Source organism: Triturus cristatus, chromosome 2_1, assembly GCF_964204655.1.
Source record: "Triturus cristatus chromosome 2_1, aTriCri1.1, whole genome shotgun sequence".
Classification (NCBI taxonomy): Eukaryota; Metazoa; Chordata; class Amphibia; order Caudata; family Salamandridae; genus Triturus; species Triturus cristatus.
In genome coordinates, this window is record NC_140581.1 from 817,702,727 (window position 1) to 817,718,151 (window position 15,425).

Here is a 15,425-nt window from a genome sequence, read left to right on the forward strand (position 1 = left end):
GTTACGAGGGCCGGGTCTAACACCTACCCCATTACTGAATCAGTATTTTCAAGCAGTGACTCTGCCTTTCAGGTATCCCACGTTAAAGGGAGGTCTATAAAACCTAAGAAGCAAAAGTGTAGGTCAGTTAACAGCTTGGGTAGAGTGACTCCGTCGCTGCGCTCTTATTTCAGGGTTCAACCAGAGGTGCTGATTATTGGTGCAAGAACTGAGCCTCCAGGACAGAGCTTGGTAAGCTTAAACACCCCTATAGCACCAGCATTTACATCAGATACGGTCTCTGGGAGCAGTATGGATTCAGCGTCAGACATGGCCTCTCAACAACAAAGTGATTCAGGGGAACCTCTTTGGGGCAAGAATGGTCCGAGCGCGGGCCCTTTGAACAGTTCGATGAGTCAACCACAGTTACAGTTACATCCACAGCCACAGTCACTGACAGTTTGTAACAGTAGTCCTGATGGAGAGCATGAAGGGATGGTCCCTATCTGTACCGTCGTCAATATCCTTTCCCTCAGGTTGGGAGGGTCTTTTCGCTACACTTTGAGGACATTAAAAATGGCTTTGCAGTATCCACAGTGAATCAATAGGAAATTAGGAATTTCTGCGAATCCCTGGAAAAAAAATAGACCTAATAAACTCTAGGACGGTAGCTCTAGAGAATACTGTTGGAGAATTGAAAGAAGATCTGGGGCGGGCAAAATCTGATATTCAATTGCTAAAGACAGGTCATGTCGACCTTAGCGATAGAATGGAGAGGCTTGAGAACAATGCACGTAGGAATAAACTGCGCTTATTGAAAATTCCGGAAGGCAGCGAAGGATCTGACATCCGCTCTTATATCGTCTCCCTACTCAAGACTTCTTTACAGCTTGAAGACTCGGAGGAAGAACTTAGCCGGGACATACAGAGGGTGCACAGAGATCCTTTTCGTAGGATTCCTGATAGACCTAATCCCAGAAAATCCTTGTTAATTTCCTTACCTTCACCTGAAAGGATACAATTCTCAATTCTGCATTGAAATTGAAAACAGTGAGAGCAAAGGAATTCTCGTTTGAGATCCGGTCTGATCTCTCGAGGAGTACTCTAGAGAGGGAGTGGGAGCTGGGCAGGAGGCTGGAAGATTTAAAAAAAACTAGGCGCAGTAGCCCAGTTGAAATTCCCGGCCTTTTTAAAGGTGATGCATAACAACAAAATGCACAATATAAGATCAGTGCAGGAAGCGGACGAGCTGCTTAACAGCATCAGTAAGGGAGGTATATAATGGCTAAGCTTAGTTTAAGGAGCTAGTCAGGGGTAATACTGGGTCCAGTAGGGTCTTACCTTTTTCTCCTCTTGCACGGAAGAATAAGCATAATTAGAGCCTACAGAGTCTACAGAGACTGTAGAGATTAAAGGTTAGTGACACCAATATCAGAAGAGATAGAGTACACTTATTTAAATTTCACATTCTTTTTATTTGATTAGATTCCATTTGAGTCTGCTTTACATGAAATATAGATCGAGCCTCTTCTCGTATCTGGTCTCTCTGTCTCCTTAGGTATTTTCTCTTTTTTCTCTAGGTAGTGGCTGGGCGGGTACCTCCGGGATGTATTGCCTGGACTTCATCTGTCCAGATAATTGGGGTAAGGGTTCCTAGAGGTGGGGGGTGGGTTTGGGGAGGGCACTGGGTAGGGGTTTGGGTTAGGTGTAGCAAACGAAAAACAAAAAATATCCTCATTCTCCTTCTTTCTTCTTTTTTGTTTGTATTTGTACTCACGTCACTCTTAAGGTTAGGGTTTTGGAACTGAGCTGGTTGAAAGGCTGGTGTGGGTTGCTCCAATTTATATTTCCAATTTCCTGTGGGGCATTTCGGTTGACTTAACATGAGTCTTATACAGTTTTTGTCTTGGAATGTCAATGGGTTGCGAACTAGACCAAGAAGGGACAAGATTATACAGTATCTTCAAGATTCACCGGACCAGGTCTTGATTCTTCAGGAGACACATCTTCTTAAAGAGTAGATAGCCTCTCTCCCTAAAAATAAAAGATGGGTGGGCTCATATGTATGCACGAACCAGACAGCAAACATTAGAGGAGTCCTTATCATATTTAAGAAATCAGCCAAAGCATACATTTTACAGCAACTGGTTGCCCCAGGTGGCATATGGGTTATCAGTAAAGTTATGATGAGGGAGACTCTGTTCAGCCTGGTTGGTTATTATGGACCTAACCAAGATGACCCCTCCAGTCTTAAGACCATTTTCTCGCATTTATTACATTTTCCTGAACCGATAATTCTAGCCGGGGATTTTAATATAGTCTTGAAACCTGCGTTGGACAAAACCCCAAACAGTAGAGCTATGGCCCCTTCCAAATCTCGCAAGTTTTTATTGGAGGCAATGGAACAATTTGCTTTTTTGGATATATGGAGAGAGAGATTGGGTCTGCAGCCGGGTGTATCATTTCGAAATCACAAATATCGGCACCAATCTAGGATAGATTTTGTGCTGATAAGTAACTCGCTAAGAGGCAGAGTGAAGGAAATTTCATATCTGGCCCACCATCTTTCAGATCATTCAGGGGTCCATCTATTTCTGGTGGGTCCACCAGTAGGGCCCGTCCGGACATGGTCATTTGACCGCTCCTTTCTTCTGGAGGAGGAAGAGAATTCCTTTTTATTACAAGAAACAGAATGGTTTCTGGAAACGAATCTGGGGTCAACTTCAATGATTAATGTATGGGATTGTCTTAAAGCTTTTTTGCGGGGCCAAATTACCAGCAGGGTATGTTTTAGAAATAAAAGATACAAGGAGGAGGTATCATCTATAGAAGGGAAGCTGAAGGATGTAGAGGCTGATTTAAATCTCCAAGCCCCTCCTGAAATCCAGCAAGATCGGAAAGCTGAGTGGGACAGCTTAAAGGGGCAGCTAGAGAACATTCTACACTCTAGGCGAATGCGTAGATGGGAGGCCAGCAAAATTGCCCATTTCGAGTATGGTGAAGGTACAAGCAAGCTCCTTGCATGGAAATCCAAAGTTGACTGGGTAAGAAATCATATTAAACAGATCATTAGTGGTAACGATACTCTCTCCTCAGATGGGGAAATTAGTCAGGCCTTTCAGACCTACTTTCAGGACATCTATTGTGAAGACAAAAGTCTGGATGCCCTTAGTGTTCAAAGCTGGTTCGGGGACATCACCCTTCCCTCCTTGGGGCCTGAACAACAACAATTGGACCAGGTCTTTACACAAACTGAGGTCAGAGAAGCCATTCAACGTTGCAAGAATGGGAAAGCAGCGGGTCCGGACGGCCTCCCAGGGGAGATCTATAAGATGTTGGGTGATAAGTTAATTCCCACTCTTACGTTGCTTTTTAACCATGTGCTGGAGGCCGGTCTTGGGCTCTCAGCTTCATGGAATGATGCTTTAATAATCCTGATTTTGAAACCGGGGAAATCTCCATCAAGCTGCGGGTCATATAGACCTATATCATTATTGCATGTAGATTATAACATTTTTACTTCAATTTTAGCAGCAAGATTAGGCCTCATGGTGGGGGATGTCCTCCACTTAGATCAGAAGGGTTTTGTCAGGAACCGGCAGCTTTCGGATCTCACCTACGATTTTACTGGTGCTATTGATCTCGCTTGCACATATTCCCTCCCTTTGGCAGCCATGACTTTGCACGCCACCAAGGCCTTCGACAGAGTGAACTGGATTTATCTGTCGGAGGTCTTGAGGAAGGTCAACTTAGGGGAGAAATTTTGCCGAATGGTCCAGTTGATCTACCAGAATCCATCGGCCAGACTTTTGGTTAACAGGAATATCACGGACCCTGTTAAGATTACAAGAGGGACCAGGCTGGGCTGCCCACTCTGCCCTCTTCTTTTTGATCTTTACATCGAGCCATTTGCTCAACAGCTTAGGGATGACCCTAATATTCAGCCTTTTAAGTATGGAGATTGGGAGAGGACGGTAGCCCTGTACGCTGATGATATTCTGGTTTTATCTGCTAATTTACAGTCAGCCTTCCCAGCGGTCATCAGTTTAGCCCAGGAATTTGGTTCTGTCTCCGGATATGAAATCAATGCTTCGAAGACGGAGATCATGACCTGGAATCTTGCAGAGACCCAGCGTCGGGGCCAGCTTAGTTCCAAAATGAGATATTTGGGAGTTCATGTGGTCCAAGACATCACTAAGATTGCTGATATCAACATGACTATAGTGGCAAGAGACTGCCAGAGGCTAATGAGATCTTGGGCCCTACTGCCTTTATCTATCTTGGGTAGAATTAATCTGATTAAGATATCGATACTCCCGAAGATTACTTTTCTCTTTAATTGTATCCCTCTGTATTTTGAAAAATCTATGATTGATAAGTTGCAGAGTGAAATTAATTCATTTGTTTGGGCATCCAAGTCACCTAGGATCACCTGGAAAAAGCTGAGGCGGAGAAGAGAAAAGGGTGGCCTAGCTTTAACAGATCTTCAGTTGTATGCCTGGGCTTTCCAACTTTCACATTCACGCATGTTATTAAAAATGCCCGTGAATACAGGTGCTGGAGGAATGTTTCTGGCTATGCTTAGGGGTGCCAAATTATCAGAAGAGGGTTTTTTGTTCAAATTTGGGGATCTGAAATTTTAAGTCAAGCTGAAGGTTCTCCAGGGGGTGGCTAAAACTTGGGCCAAACTGAGAGGTTCGGTGTCGCTGTTTTTTTTCTCCAGTTTAGCTCCCCTTTGGGATTCTCCAGGAGCCCCAGAGTGTTTAAAGGACGTGTTGGCAAAACCTTTGAGAGAGGCTGGGTTGACGTCTGGGGAGACCTCCTCCCTGGAGGCACTTTTGTTTCTTGGGAACATCTTGTACACAGAGTGGGAGCAGGCCTTTCCCGATTTAAATATTTTCAACTGGCAAGCTGGGTCAATCCCACCCACAACCAAATTATAAGAACGCAGTGGGTTGTGGTAGTTTTTTTTAGAACGCCAGCTTGTAACAAAACCCCTAGGGAGGAAGTAAGTTTCTTTTTGGTACCAAGCTTTGTTAGAGGAAGTAGATGGTGAATTCAACCTGGCTGAGGAACTGTGGGGCGGTTCTTTACCTGCACAGGACTGTGTTCAATTATGGATGAATTCTTGCAAGACCTTACACAAAGTTGTGAAACCAGCTTGGTTAAAAAGAAACCACCTGTTTACCATTCACAGGGCCTACTTTACTCCTCATAAACTGTCAAAAATCACCAAAGGGCCACCAGTGAGTTGCAAGAAATGCGGTCAGGTTGCTGCTACCGAGATCCACATGTTTAAGGAGTGCCCATCTCTGGCTGTCTTCTGGGGAAGCGTGGGTGAATTTTTAACAAACACTTTGGGTTGCCCTATCAGCATAGACTTACCCCTAATCATATTCGGCTTTGCAGAAAAAGTCACTGGCCCCCTCTATGCTATTTTACTAGCTAGGAAGCAAATTTGTATAAAATTGGCAGAATCATCTCCTCCCACCTTTTTAGACGGGCAGTCTTCAGTCTTGGCGGTTTCCAAAATGGATCTTGCCAGATCAGGCAGTAATAAGAAGAGAGCATTTTGGAACCTTTTGCAATCAAGATGGGGTTCAGAGTCGCTGTAGTGACTGGTTTCTTTTTTTTTTTTCCCCTGAGTCCAATGATTAAGCTATTAACACTCTTTGGGCTAAGTTGGGGAGTGCCACATTCTATGGCAAATTCTCTGACGGAAGTCATCTAGCTCTTAGAGCTTGGCAGAAGAGGTATCTCAGTGGTTACTTCATTGATCCCCAAGATGTTCTGGTACTAGTAGGCGGGTCTCCCTCTCTAACAACCTACGCCTCTCAGCTGTCTGGGGGTGAGTACAGACATCTAGGGTGTGATTTGAAGTGGGATAGGTGGCGAATGAGGACAAAAAAAACAGATATGCCACAGTCCTCTCGAAACTGATCTACCCGGATCAGTGTGGGTTCGTCCCAGGTCGGAATACCTCCTTTAACATCTGGCGCCTGTTTCACGTTCAGGACCAGATCTGAAACCGCTTTCCCCATGTGGCGTGCCTGGTCCTGGACTTGGAAAAGGCCTTTGATACTCTTTTATGGCCTTACCTCTTCCAAGTTCTACATCGGATGGGAGTGGGACCCCGCCTTCTTGCTCTCCATTGCTCTCCGCCATGGCGATGGAGCTGTTGGCAGTCCATCTTCGTAAAGAGAGTGGGCGCTGGGGTATTCCCATCGCGGACACCATCCATGCAGTATCGTTATACGCAGATGATGTGCTCATTTATATCTATGGTGTTGCATCTGATCTCACCCCCATAATTTGCGTGCTCCAAGAATTTGAGGCAGTGGCGGGTCTCAAAGTAAATTGGTCTAAATCAACGGTGTAGCTGCTTGTTGACGATCTTCCTCCCTCTGGTACAACTGGGCGGCATTGATGTCTCATGGAACCCTCAAGCAGTGTGCTACTTGGGTGCTCGCTTACACCACACACTGCAGGACCTTTATGAAGGGAACTATTGTAAGGTTTTGGCTGGTATCAGGTCTTCAGTGCACTTTTGGAAAGATCTCCCCCTTGCGGTCATTGGCAAAATCGCAGTGGCCAAAATGATATTGGTTCTACGATTGCTCTACTATTTTGCTAACCTTCCGGTGATCCCTCCACGTTCCCTTTTTCCTGAGCTGGACACCCTTCTTTATACTCTTATAAGGGGCTCAGGTCGTAAGATAATTGCCCTTGCTAAGCTTCAACTACCCATGACTCAGGGGGGACTGGGCACTCCTTCCTTCGAGGCCTATTTCCTAGCCGCCCAGCTTCAGTGGGTCTCAAGATGGACAGCGGGCCGCGCGCTGGGGGAAACAGTCACAGCTACCGGGCGCACTCCAACCACCACCATACTTCGCATGTTGCTACTGGGAGTGGAGCCCCTATGTGACCGGCCCCTCCAGATGACGCGGTCTGTCTGACACAGATGCACCAACTGAACCGCGAAGCGCCCATGTACTCTACCGTCTTGCCGCTAGTAGGGTTCCCAGAGGCTGGGCACATTACATTGAGCGGATGCTCCACGACTGGACTGCACATGAGTTCACGGAGGTAGGCACTCTATACTCGAACGGACAATTGCAGTTGTTTGCGGAGTTGGCAGCATATATGGGGATTCCCAGTGGGCAATTTCTTTTATATTGACAACTGCTAGAAGACGGCCGTAGAATGTGGCATACGATAGACACCGAGCCCCCCACACACTCGGTGATACACACTTTACTACAGATGGGCCCGGGACAACACCAGGTCACCTGGATTTACAAAGCGGTGCGGGCTCTAAAGCCAAATCACGCTCACACCCTTTCAGGAGAAATGGAAAGCTGAATTCCAGAGGCCACTGCATGACAGGGAGTGGGGCCGTGCATTAGAATTCCCTAAAAACGTATCCCACAACTATCATCTTAAAAGCATACAACTTCACATACTACATCACGCCTATCTGACATCCAAGAAGCTTCAACAGTATTACCCAGACACGCCCTTTACATGCCCCAGATATCCAATGCCTGCTGCATCCTTTCTCCACATGTTCTGGGAATGCCCACAGCTGCGTGCTTACTGGGCCAGAGTCCACACCAGCCCGCCACATGGTCACGGAGCTCACTGACATTCACACATGGGAGACCTGTGCATTGGGCATTCACAAGCGCCGTAAGTCGCTGAAATTAGAAATGCGTTTCGTTTCCCTGGTGCTGCTTCTAACCAAACGGTGCATAGGAATGCACTGGAGGGCACCGGGGGGACCCCGGATAGCGGCCTGGCGGGGAGCGATCAGCAAATGGGGTGCAGCAGAAGAGGAGGTGCCTCGTTCTGAAGAGCTTAAGGGTATCCACAAGTATCCCATATCCATGTCATGGGCTATCCTACTACACTCCTTTAAGCAGGAAGAGACGGAGAAGCCGCTGTCCTAGAGCGCGCGTGCCCCAGCAGCAAATACGCGTACCGTGGATACCCACTGCAGTCTCCCCATAGATTAGGCACCTACTGGTCTACGGGTGGCAGCCAGGGGCATACGACTAATAAAATGCTACTGGTTTGATGCCCTTGCCTGCCCCTTCTCAGCGCCCCACAAGATCCTCACTTTAGATGTCTTAACCCGCTGACACATAGTATGCGACGCCAATATAGACACAGTGTACCCCTGTTCTGCCTCCCAGTTTAGAAAAGTTCAGATCGTTATTTTCAAACATCACATCAAGTCACCTACTGGGCTAGCATTAAGAGCCTACGCCCGGGCTTCAGTACAGGCCACAGACAACCTCTCTTGGACACATGCTCTATACCCATGTACCTTCTCACATCAGCGAGGATACCTTATGAAAGGATGGATGGGTTATATGATATGACCAGGATATAATGCACGCCATGGTGTACAAGTAGAATGTTGTTTCTTTATGAGATTACTGATTTGTATGTACTGTATTATACAATGAAATGCTAATAAAAATGATTTACAAAAAAAAAAACCCTGCAATATAGTGCTTAAAAGCCAATAGCTCCTAGGGGTTACTTGAGGTTGCAGTGGACTGTGGTAAATCCAAAGTACAGGCTGACCACGATGGAAGGCAGGTCGACTACAGGATCCACACAGGGCCTGCTGAAAAAGTATCTTGGATGGAGCAAGCATCTGCGTCAAAGACTCGATGCTTCAGTTCCGATCCACGCAGTTGGGTAGATGTGTCAGTGCTGAGCCTAGCTGTTGCGTCCCGCATTGGCATCTAACTGCTTACTATGCAGGCGCTGTGTCATCATTGAGCCTCACAGTTGGGTCCTGAGTCACTGCTGAGCTGTGCAGGGATGTCCTTGAATTGGCACTGCGTCGGCATCGGAGGACACTGTTGGTTCTGATCGGCGCACAGTCGTTATTGCGTCATTTGTTGTAGAAAAACAGCTGCAGGACCCACTTTTAAGTCCCAGGACTGGATTGGCACCTCTTAGCAGGGCAGGACTCACACTTGGCAGAATCCAGCAACCGAAGCAGAGTTGAAGGAAGTGTTTGATGTCCCTGTGACTTCAAACCAGGAGGCAAGCCAGCAAGCCCTTGGAGAAACTTGGGTTCAAGGATGTAGAGAGCAGGCCGTGTCTTTCTCACTCCCAGGCAAGAAGCAGCAGGCCAACAAAGCAAAGTGGGTAGCAAAGAGGCAGTCCCTCCTACAGCACAGCAGCTTGTCTTCCAGGCAGAATGTCCGTAGTTCCAGAAGTGCTCTGACATCATGGTGTCAGAGGCCCTGTACTTATACTCATTTGAGCCTTGGAAGTAAGTAGACTTCAAAGAGATGCTTTGAAGTGCACCTGAAGCCTTTCCTGCTCTGGCCCCAGACTCACTACAAGGGGGTATGCAACTCTTTGAGTGGGGCCAGGCACAGCCCTATTCAGGTGCAAGTGTCAGCTCCTCCCTCTCATCCTGCCTCAGAATGACCCATCAACATGCAGATGGCTGCTCAGTCACACCTACTCTACCTTTGTGTTTGGCTGTCTAGAGGTAATGCAGGAAGCCAGCTGTCACCCACCCCAGACTTGTGTTCCCGGGGACAGGCAGAAGACACCAAATGATTTAAGTAAGAAAATGCCAACTTTCTAAAAGTGGCATTTTCAGAACTGCAATTTTAAAACCAACTTCACCATAAGTTGTGTTTTGTAATTATGAGTCCAGAGACACAAATTTGACTTCCCCATCTTGTCCCAATGGGAAAATACACTTATAAAATGTTATTAGGTAGTTCCCATGTTAACCTATGGGAGGGATAGGTCTTGCAGTAGTGAAAAATGAATTTAAGAGTAGTTCACTACCAGGACATGTAAAACTTAAAAGTTCATGTCTAACTTTTTAAATACACTGTACCCTGCCCTTAGGGCTGCCCACGGCCTATCTTAGGGGTGACGTATATGTATTAGAAATAAACCTTTGGGCCTGGCAAGTAGGTTAACTTGCCAGGTCAAAATAGCAGTTCAAACTGCACACACAGGCTCTACAGTGGCAGGCCTGAGCCATGTTTAAAGTGCTACTTAAGTGGATTGCACTATCAGTGCTGCATGCCCACTAGTAGCATTTAATTTACAAGCCCTGGGCACATGGAGTGCACTCTACTAGGGACTTATAGGTAAATTAAATATGCCAATTGTGGATAACCCAATGTTACCACATTTTAGGAAGTGAGCACATGTACTTTAGCACTGGTTAGCAGTGGACAAATGCAAAGAGTCCCCAAGCCAACAAACGCCAATTCAGCAAAATGAGAGGAGGAAGGCAAACTGTTTAGGGGTGACCCTGCAGAAAGGACATTTCCAAAAGCAATGAAGAGTTATATTGTAGAGGAGCTGAAAAAAGTACGTAACTACCAAAGACACTGCAGTTCTGCATACTGGTAAAGTATCCAACAATGAAAGAAGCAGGAGGTTAATCTTGATGCCACAAAAAGACAGAAGTAGCTTGCCCATTAAGGAGCCTACTTGGCTTTGAAGACTGATTCCTGGATTCAATAGAATGTTTAGTCTTGACCTAATATAGATCCTGAAGTCTGGGCAATCTTGCCACACTGTAGGAAAAGTGAGAGTGTTTGTAAGAGACATAAAAATACAAGTATGTATGATCTACAGCAGACCCAGCACTCTTTAAAAGATACACAGCATAAAGTGGTGTGCTAAATCTGAAATTAGGAACAAACTGGGTTTGCTGCCAACTTCAGATTTAGAATCAGGCGCACATTTCACTTCCAGCCACGGTTATTGCCAGTGAAAAGATTTTGCATAGCCTAAACACTACATAAACTTGGATACATTTTGCTAAAATTACTCGACAGGATCCATTCCACATGATATTCTATATTTCCCAACGGGACACCTAAAATAGGGCTCAAAAACTGCCCTCTGTAATACTGCTACCATGTAATAACAGTGTTTTCAATGCGAGGCTATTGTCTTCTACAGAAGTGTAGCACAAAGTCAAATAGCACAGCCCTTTGTGTGGGACTAGAGCTCATTTGTTCAAATTTAAGAGATCCTTTCACTGTTGCGCTAATGCAGATTTTTCATTTTAAACATTACATGAATCACTTTTCATAAGGTGTGTTTTAACATAGTGGCTTGCATTTGGATCCTAGCAGAGCACCTTTAAATAGTGCCTCTCAAAATTCTCTCTAGTTTAACAAATGTGAGAAAAGGTGCGACTGGGTCATGGATCAGAAGCCCTCAAAGGGCAATGGACTTCCAGAGCAGCAGGCCTTTGCTTAAATTAGGCCTGGGCTAAATTTCCGTTCCGCTCGCGGAAATTGCGATAATTTGACATTTTCGCGTTCCGCGGAGAGCGCGAAAATGTCAAAATTTCCGCATTCCGCAGCTTAGTGATAATTTGTTTCTTGCTCGCGCTGTAAAATAATACATTCTCGCGTGCGCGCGATCGCCTTACCTGAATCCCCGCGTTCGCCGACAAGTTTTCCCGATCCGGTCGCGTTCTCCACAAGATGTTGGATTGTTGGTAGCCATTTGCGCTGTCTCGCGACAGTTCGCGCCCGCCGTAATGTCATTGGTCGCGCGATCACGTCTTTATTCTCGCGATCATGCACCGCGAGAAGAGTGAAAACAAGATGGCCGCGCCAGCGAGCAACCGCATGGGTAAGTTGGCGAGCCGCGACCATGCAGAAAATACCGAGAACGGGCGAGAAAAAAACTTCTGCATCTTCGCGATATTTCCGCGTGTTTGCGGAGATTTGTAACATTTTCGCGATAATTTGCGAAAGTCACTTTCGCATATTCCGCCCACCCCTAGCTTAAATGCCAGTCATCTGTTAAAGGCAGATAGTCACTGTTGAAAGGCATGCTAAGGAAAACTAATAGCTGTCATTGTCTTCCATTCTGACATGTCTCCTGACCAGGGAAGTTTGATATTTCCCCAAAAACATAAGCTCTCACACGACCTTTTGCTATGAAACATGGAAGTAAAAAGTAAAAACATCAAGTGAATCGCTTGAAGTTGGGCTGTCACGCAAACATTTTGGTATCTTACTCCATGTAAAAGAATGGTACAGGGGTGTCTAAAAGATGTGTGTCATTTTCATTATTAAGGGGCTAGTAGGGGTGGCCTTTGAGTAGAGGAAGGAAGCAGTGGGGAAGAATCTTGGACCAGGGTCCCCATCACTATTATGAACATTTAGGAAATAGTATCTCGTGTGATAGATTCCTGCTTTAAGTTACAGGCAGGGACTGGGTTAAAGTGTTGAGAAGGGGAGGTGAAGACAGTGCAGGCGTTTTGGTGAACTTTTTTATCCAGGGAATTCAGCCAAACTCCAATTGATCACCCCTTGAAAACACGGTCTCTGTCACTCACAAGATGACGAAAAAAAGGAGAGTGAGGTCGAAGAATTATTGTCTGCAAGGGTAAGGGCAGAGGAGTATTCCTGCATCTGCTTCAATCTCTGACTGAAGGAAAGGTGGGCTCCTGTGAAGCCACGACATGGAAATGAGACCAGGGTCATATTACGATGGGCCGAGCACCTCCTTGCATTTTGTGTGAGGTGTCTAAAGTTCATACATATAACTCGGAATTTCTCACGGTCAATGCATGAATTTAAAACAGAAAAAGTCAAAAAGAGTGAGCAGAGGTTGCCCGTTCTGAACTTGCTTTGTCTAAAGCTCATGCATTGACTCAGAGAAATTCCATTTTACCTGTTTGAACTTTGGACACCTCGTACACAAAAAAAAGGTGCCGGGACCACCACTGTACAGCCCCAGGACATCTATGCAAGAAGAACTAGCTTGACAAGTTGGAACTAAATCACTTGCTGTGATCCAGACTTTAAGAATCTTATTAGAAGGCAGCCAGATTGAAACTACCGCTTGGCATTTGACTTCGCCTGACTCCGAGTTGGAAGGGGTTTCCACAGCCGGTTTCATCTGGTGTGGGAGAAACATGCACGAATTTTCTTGTTTGTAATTCGGGCCACACAAATTGCATTAGGCTTTGGCTGCAGCCAAGCCTTTGTCATTTTTTTCTAAAATAGGGGAGCAACTGCTCCCCAAGCTAGAAGTGAGCTTCCCATTCCTTCCAATACCCCCCCCCCCCACTCCTGTCCCTAAACCACCATGTTTGTAATTTCCATGTGGTTTTAGAAGCGGAATAACTGGCCCCACATGTTAATTCCTCATTCTAAGGGTTGTACTCGTTATTTCATGGTACTACTGTGAAAGTACCACACATTAACAGTAAACTGTATAATGTGATTTTACTGTTAACCCAATACTTTACAGATTGCCTCTAAGACAAGCCTACCTGCTTTTGTGCCAAGCTACCCAAGTGTTAAGCACAGGTTTATTTGAGGTTTCCTTGCATTTCACCCTGACAGAGATTCTGGTTGCTGCATGAGTTGAGTTTCACCCTCCTCAACCAGCAACCCAATTTCCAACACCTCGCCAACCCCAAATGCCATGTGCAGATCAGGGTAGCTTTAAATTTGACCACAGTGGCCAAAAAGAGGGGGTAAAGCACATGCAAGGAGGATATATGGCAGGTGTCAATACATGCTTGTTGCAGAGTGGAAAATGCAGGTCAAGTACAGAGCAGTTGCAGGCTGGACTGGCTTGACGCCAGCATCGAGCCCTGGGTTACTGAAAGGCAGCCACAGAACAGCTGAAGGGCCACCACAGGAAGGGTTTAGTCAGGCCGACGGGTGTAGTATGTTTATTAAGACTGGGGTGAGTGTGAGCTTTAGATTTTACAGCAATAGAATGTTAAAATATACTATATGACAAGTGGGGCACATGAGAGGAGCAGTGAAAAGAGAAAAGCAGACTGGATGGAGTACTAAATGAGAACAATCAGTTTAGGAAAATAACCAACATTTTCGAAGACTTTTAAAACAGTGAGCGGGAGAGAGCGTGTCCGTTTTTGTCAGTGTGTATGTAAAACGTCCTGGTGGAATCTGACAGACACCTCACCATATCTTTCCGAAAGTACCTGTGCCCAACTATTTATCAGGAAGTACATTTATTAGGGGCGTGTAACACCCCAAACACCCTCCCTGTTGCTACGTCCCTGTGAAGGCCAGTGCAGTGTGAAAGCAGGACAGGCGCAGCTCAGGGTGAGTGCAGGTGTGGGTCGAAGTAAGTGCAGGGTAGGAATATCTTGATTTAAGCCAGTCAGTTCCATGGAAATTCCAAGGCAGATGCTTCATCAAATGAGAGTGGATTTGTAATGGATCTGGTGTTAGAGCAGCAGTCCTTAATTTGGATGGACCATAATGACTCAGAGAGAGGGCTGCGTGAGCACTATTATACACATGCTTAGCATTAACCAACCCCTTTCAGCTTCGAGTCTCTTCAGAACGAAGCATCACAAACTCGAAGTAAAGTGTTAGAAGCTGGTGCAAATTAACAGGTTACACATGCATACCAATGCACATTCTTAACTTAGCTCCTCTTTTAAATCCAGGACAAGAAAGTCTTTGCCGATTCCTGGGTTTTGAAATAACAGGTCAAACCTACTGCAGGTCAAGGTCAAACCAACTGCATTTGTGAACGCTTTTTCATATTAACTGATTCTTATGCCTGTTTCTTCCTCAAGCCTCACAACATTGCAATATTCAACTAAAAATGATACATATACTACCGCTCTCCTGAGTCCATGCCATGACAACGTCATTGTGAAAACAGTTCTCTTGAACAAAAACAAGACTAAACTTCTAGGAGTGTTCGGAGATTGTCTGCAAGGGGCACTCGTGTCTTGCAGCAGTATGGCAACCATAATGTAGAACGGGTATTAGACCTGCCAACTCACAGAGTAACACAGTGTGTCAGATAGCATCAGCTCTCTACACACCTTCAGCTGCTGAGGAACCAATCTTATAGGGGTGGGCGCAGCCGGATGACCTGGAACCCCTACTCAGAGTGGGTTCCAAGGAAAGCTTTGAAGCTCTGCACTTTTAAATCCTTTATGGATTTCGCAACCTCCCTGGAAACACAAGCGAAGTGCTTTAAGTAGCCCACTGTGTTTTTGGCTAGGATAGGAGCAGACTTCAATTTTCCACCAGGGTAGCACAGGCTGCGATAGCCTGAAAGTCATGCCCCAGTCTTCAGGCCTGGCTCACACAGTGAACATGTTTCTAAATTGGTAGTCTTGTGTGCACCTACGGGTATTTCTATAAACTTTGACGGCAAACCCAAGTGAGGCGTAACAGAGCTCTAAAATGTATCAGCCAAAATCTACATTTACTCCAGGTCCTGCGTGATATTGTGTTACTTTTAAAATGCAGAACAGGAACTAATTAAGAAAAAAAAGGAAACGGACTCAGCAGTCCGAATTAGCAATTTAATCTGTGGTTTTGGCAATCTGCAAGTGATCAAACATCCATTCAGCTTGGAACACAAAAGAAGAAACAGAGATAATCAGGTTTTAGAAAAAATGTAACAGCTAATAA

The 15,425-nt window shown here is 45.7% G+C and overlaps 1 protein-coding gene across 5 annotated transcripts in view; it reads right to left on the minus strand.

The window, feature by feature from the left end:
- LOC146865911 (spindle assembly abnormal protein 6 homolog) overlaps positions 1 to 15,425 on the minus strand; it is a 516,535-nt gene that overhangs the window by 380,029 nt on the left and 121,081 nt on the right. The window lies entirely within an intron of this gene.